The 6,274-nt window shown below is 43.2% G+C and overlaps 1 long non-coding RNA gene across 1 annotated transcript; it reads left to right on the top strand.

Annotated features, from left to right (window-relative positions):
• The first annotated feature begins 2,321 nt into the window (after positions 1 to 2,321).
• On the top strand, positions 2,322 to 5,746 carry LOC123494268 (uncharacterized). Its single transcript, XR_006664839.2, has 4 exons — positions 2,322 to 3,823; positions 4,161 to 4,229; positions 4,942 to 5,017; positions 5,676 to 5,746. It is a non-coding gene; the product is annotated as an uncharacterized lncRNA (long non-coding RNA).
• The last annotated feature ends 528 nt before the right edge of the window (positions 5,747 to 6,274 follow it).

Below are 6,274 nucleotides of genomic sequence, written 5' to 3'. Positions count from 1 at the left end.
GACCCTTGGGGGCTACACTGGTTGAAGTTTTTATGAGCATAAGGCAATTACAAGTCCCAGGTTGCTGCAAGCATGACAACCCGGCACTTGGGGGCTACATATGTGGAATATTCAGTTTATGACTAATGATTGAGATGAATAACCCGGATTTCTTCAAAGTTACAACACTTATATTGAAGCAAGTCTTAAGTTATCACTATGTTTTCCTCTTAAGACTTGGGGGCTACAGGTGATATGCATATAAGGGAGACAAAATCTTCAAATTCTCAGTTTGGAGTAGACCAGATTAACACGGTGTCTGCAACAATCATGACCCTGCATCATTTATTTATAACCCGACAATTCTGGCAATCATAAATCGGCAAGATCAACATCTTTAAGCCGGCTGAATATCAGTTGAATATTTGAAGACCAATATTTTTTGTCAAGTCAGAGCATTGAAGGCCGACTCAAATGGATTATTTCTTATAATATTTCTTTACAAGAGCCAATGTCAGCAAATGGATTATGAAGCTGGCCTATTGACCCGGATATTCCAGGAGAAAATGTCAAGGACTTAAAGATGATCAGGTGCCGGCTTACAAGAATATTTAACCCGGAGCACAACCTGTCAAATTTGTTCTTGTGTTTATGTTGCAAGATCAGTTTAACATTGATAAATCCAAATTAAACTGGGGGCTAATGTCGAGGATATACCCCGCGGTATGACCCGGCCGGAAGTGTAACCCGGCCGGACTTGGCGGTTTACTTGAGACCCGACTGACACTTGGCGATTCACTGGCCACCCGCCCTGACCTAGCGGTTTACAAGCAACCCTCCTGGTCATTATGACTCACTGGTGACCCGGCGGGCGGGTCAGCCGGATGACAAGGCCCAAGGCCCAGAAGGCCGGTTTATGTTAATGGTGGGCCGGTTTAAGAGGAAAGACATGAGGAATATTTACCTTACAAGAAGTTAAGACCAGGACTTGTATCCGGTTTGTATTAGAGATAGACTAGTCCTAATCCTAGTAGGACTCCACATGTAACCCGCCCCTTCAACTTATATAAGGAGGGGCAGGGCTCCCCAAAGAGGGAGAAGCGACAAGTAACAAGAAGCAATCTCTAGGGCTAGACACCGAGAGCCGGTTCCAGCGACTCTCCCGTGACAATTCCACGACAATTACAGAACGAGTAAAGTGACTTGCCGGTAACGAGATTGAATGAGGTATTGGGATACCGACGATCGAATCTCGGGCAAGTAACATACCGATTGACAAAGGGAATTGTATATGGGATTGCTTGAATCCTCGACATCGTGGTTCATCCGATGAGATCATCGTGGAACGTGTGGGAACCAACATGGGTATCCAGATCCCGCTATTGGTTATTGGCTAGAGAGCGGTCTCGGTCATGTCTGCATGATTCCCGAACCCGTAGGGTCTACACACTTAAGGTTCGATGACGCTAGGGTTATAAGGAAGATTTGTATGTGATTACCGAATGTTGTTCGGAGTCCCGGATGAGATCCCGGACGTTATGAGGAGTTCTGGAATGGTCCGGAGGTGAAGATTTATATATGGGAAGTCATCATACGGTCACTGGAAGTGTTCGGGGGTATGCCGGTATTGTACCGGGCCACCGAAGGGGTTCCGGGGGTCCACCGGGAGGGTCCACCTGCCCCGGAGGGCCCTATGGGCTGTATGTGGAAGGGAACCAGCCCCTAAGTGGGCTGGGCGCCATCCCCCTAGGGCCCATGCGCCTAGGGTTGGGGGGGGGGACCCTAAAGGGGGCGCCCCCTTGCTTGGGGGGCAAGCCCCTCCCCCATGGCCGCCCCCCTTCTAGATCTCATCTAGAGGGGCCGGCCCCCTTCCCCCTTCTCCCTATAAATAGAGGGGTGGAGGGAGGGCTGCAGAACCACATCCAAGGCGCAGCCCCTCCCCTCCCCAACACCTCTCCTCCTCCGCGTGAGCTTGGCGAAGCCTTGCCGGAGAACTACCACTCCATCACCACCACGCCGTCGTGCTGCTGTTGGAGCCCTCTTCCTCAACCTCTCCCTCCTCCTTGCCGGATCAAGGTGCGGGAGACGTCACCGGGCTGCACGTGTGTTGAACGCGGAGGTGCCATTGTTCGGCGCTAGGATCGGAATCTACCGCGATCTGAATCGCTACGAGTACGACTCCCTCATTCGCGTTCTTGCAACGCTTCCGTCTCGCGATCTTCAACGGTATGAAGATGCACTCCCCTCTCGTTGCTAGTAAACTCCATAGATTGATCTTGGTGATGCGTAGAATTTTTTTAATTTCTGCAACGATCCCCAACAAAATATACCATGGCCTGGACTGGTGGATTGAGTATAGTTGGTCCATACAGATTCTGTTAGACATAACTATCTTTTTTTAATCGGCCATGTGACTGCTTGCTAACGGCTTGAATTGACCCACTCCTACATATGAAATTGTAATTTTGTTGCTCATGAGCACTTTTGTGTGTGTGTGCTCATGAAGCTTCTCTTCTCCATGGATGAATCTCAACTGGAAACAGCAAGCTATCTCAAGGGAGGGGATTCTCAAGTCACCCCACTTCCAATCCATGGACGCTATCCACAAGGACCAAGATGACGACGACCAGGAAGGAAGGAGCCCACGCCGAACCCCAACGACGGCGGTTCCATTTGTGTGCCGGCGTCGACCACAACCTCCCTCTCTATAATATGGTTGTGCTTTATTTTAATTGAAAGAAGTTCATTCTCAACTCACTCTGCTTATATCATAATTCAGCACCGACTCTTTCAGTCTTTCCTGCCTCCTAGCATGCTTTTACTCTGCATCTGCTACGTGATATTTATTGTTACTGTAAAATATTTTTGAAGCCAGTAACTGATTACACTTTTAGTCCCATATTCTCAAGGACTTCCAAGAAGTTGAGGTTCTGAATAGGTTATTAGTATCTAACCATGTTGATAGCAAATAGCTTTGTCCACTTATTGAGCTGTCCTTTTAGTGTTCTGAAGATATACTTGAGTTTTCTTTGTTATAGAAGGCCTCCCAAAAATCTAACTTTCCTTGACAGACATATATCTCTCTCTCTCCCTCTCCCTCTCTCTCTCTCCATCTACATATATCACACCAGCTATTCCAGGTAGAGTAGTAGTGGCCACAAAATTTTACTGAAATAATCATGCGAGATTACCAGTAAACAAAATTCTCATGGTAGGATAGAATGTGGGTATATATATTATAATATTGGTGTCAGATATGTTTACTCAGATGATCCAAGAATTGAATAAACCACTCGAATAAAATACCTTTCTGTTCGCTTTAAAAATTCTACAGTCAACATGCTAATATTATTTGCATCTACATAACGGCTTGCAGAACAGCAGGGGGCGTCTGAGCCTGCAGTCGGAGTAGCAGCGGACGTAGCATTTGCAGAACACCGACGCGGCGTCAGCCACCGGCAGCTGCTGGGCAGACAACAGGACGGCAAGGAGCACACAGACAGCCACAACCTTCACTCTCTCCTTCTTCCCAGTCCCCTCCATTGATAATGGATTCTTCCTCTTGCTTGTGACAACTTTTTTTGGGTCGACGGCCCCTCTTTATACCAAAGGCAAGCTTCTGATGCTGCACACGCTATTGATTCTTGAAGAAGCGTCTGCGATTCTAGGAGAAGCTTTAATTTCTCTCCAGAGATGAGCTTGATTATCTAAGAAGCTTTTCCTTTTGCAGAGATGATCGTACTTATGGAAACTCAGATGCCTTGCACCGCTGCCGGATCAAGGATGGAGTGAACTAAAACACTTTGCTATTACAACTAGCCCTCCCTGTTCCATGAATCGACAGGTAAGTTCTGTCATCTGTTTCTTATCTTTGTATTGCACACATACGTATAGAGAGGAGTGTGTAGTACGCAAATTGTTGTTGGCGCATCTTATATAGATATGTATATGTGCGTGCATCTTATATAGATATAGGCTTGTATGCTCGTTTGCAGGGTCCCATTTCTGATCCATAAGCCTCTATATTAGGCATACTTGTACAATTTTACAACGGTGGCACATGATTATAATTGCTTTTTTGCTCAGTCAAATATATATCAAATAGTATACATGAGGGAATGTTAGTAACTTTTTCTTTGTGCTTGGGATGCTAAACTTGATTGTTTGTTCCTGACCATTAGGGGAAGAATTGGCAATGCTAAATTGGTGAGAAGAGAGCAAGAGGAAGATGATGAGTTGACATGGAAAAGGTTCAGATTCCTTTACTGCCTGTAGCCCCATTACACCCACAACCCCACCTTTGCCTTTATTATTGTACTAATATGTTGATGGATCTTCTTTCTAATTATAATCAGTTCAAATTTAGGTTGTGAGAACACTGAGTTTTCAAAAATTTAGGTTGTGGGTATACATGTTACTATAATTATATTGTTTCGTCAGATGTGTTTGCTCAAATTATAGAGGGTGGTATGGATCCCTCCTCCCATGCCGTCATCACGAGAGGAGAGGGAGAACGGCCGCACTATGTTGATGTGTAGAAATTCCAGGATTTCTGGACACCGAGTGCTCCCCCAATTGCACGAGATGGGGAGGTGGATGGCATCCCTGTGGATTACCATCTACGAAGAATGGTCTACATGATTTTTTTTCTTCATCATGTGTTTCTGTGTGCAACAAGAATCAGTGATTGCTTATTTGCTGGTTAGCTGGTACAGATGGAGTCTATTTTTATTCTCAGTAGTGAGACTTCAAATAGATACCACGACTATATATTTAGTTAAATTTGGCCGAGTAACATGTGTGTTGCACCTCTGATGGATTACGAAGAGCATAAATGGGGCTGATAGTGTGCTACAAACATGCATGCATCTCAAGGTTGTTTAGATGCAATATGTACCATCCGAATAAAAGAATTCATTGCTCTCTTTGTCTCATGTCAATGCTTGGCTTATGTGGTTGCAGCGACTTGCGATATGTTCAGCGGATCACCATGTCAAGGAATGAGCAGTTAAATAAGAGTCTTTTCGACAAAAGTAAGGTGAGATTTATTTCTGTTCATCTTGGTTGGATTTAAATAAGATGTGGCTACATATAATAATTAATATTCAACTAATGCAATTTCTTTGTGAGTCCTATGCTCACTATGGCAAATGTCCAGGCTGACAAATGAATGGCAAGTTCTTTATGCATATAGAACTATTACATTATATTTTTGCATGCAATTTCAGGCCACTCGATCTATCTGTGGAATACATGTTTGTAGCATATTTTGTGATATTCGAAAGAACCATTTTATCTTATATTCACATTACCTTTATGAAAAATATATACAATAGTGTGCCTGCTACTTGATGCAATTTTAATATCTTCCTAAGAATACACAACTCATGTTTTGTACGAGTTATGAGAGAATAGTCCTTGGCAGGGGCCAAGGTTCGGTTTTGTTTTCTCCTGCTATTGATATTCATGTCAAACTGAACAAAATGCTTCATGTTGTGATTTGAACTGGTTTGTCCTAATAATTTTTTCTTATATTTCCATCTTCGGTTGTATCTCGGATTTCTCATCACCCTTTCTTTGAACATATAGTGCATTCTAATGGTGTTATTTGCCTATTCAATGCCATGCTTTAGACATCTGTTATGGTAGTGCTTTCACTAAAGTAAGTGATCTAAACGATCTTATATTTGTTGCAGAGGGAGTATTTCATAACTGAACATGTGTTATGTACAATCTGTTACTGACTGGCATTGTGAAAAACGCAGAGGTACTACCTGCACATGTAAATTTAACTCCATATTTGTGTTATCGTGCTACTGTTGTTTAAGCAGTTACACTCTTCCTTTCATTTCTTGGGAAATTAGGAATTAACTGAAGCTTGTATTGTTATATTATTTCATACTATAAGAGAAATTACTCATGTATCACTAAAGCTTGCATTATTAGTGTCATCAGAAAAATGAAGCCTGAGGACGCTATCAACCTTTCCTGTCAAGTATTGGCCACTACTATATGCATTAGCTTCACCTCAGAACATGCCCTTTTTCACTTGGAAAGAGGAAGTAGGAGTTCTCAGTGATGATCATCTACAAGATACCATACATGTTTGTTGATTGACTAACAAAGACAAAGGCCGTACCGTTATTGATGTTTCTATAGCATTGTTTCCAGCTGCTGTAACACCTATTTTTACACTTGCGAGTATGAACTATTTGGCTATACTTTATAGAACTTATGTACCGATGTAGAATGATATATCATGCTTTTATACTTTATGATATACCTTTTCGTTGTA

Source organism: Aegilops tauschii, chromosome 6 (assembly GCF_002575655.3).
Source record: "Aegilops tauschii subsp. strangulata cultivar AL8/78 chromosome 6, Aet v6.0, whole genome shotgun sequence".
Classification (NCBI taxonomy): Eukaryota; Viridiplantae; Streptophyta; class Magnoliopsida; order Poales; family Poaceae; genus Aegilops; species Aegilops tauschii.
The sequence above is the reverse complement of the archived record's forward strand: the minus strand, read 5'-3'. Positions and strand labels throughout refer to the sequence as shown.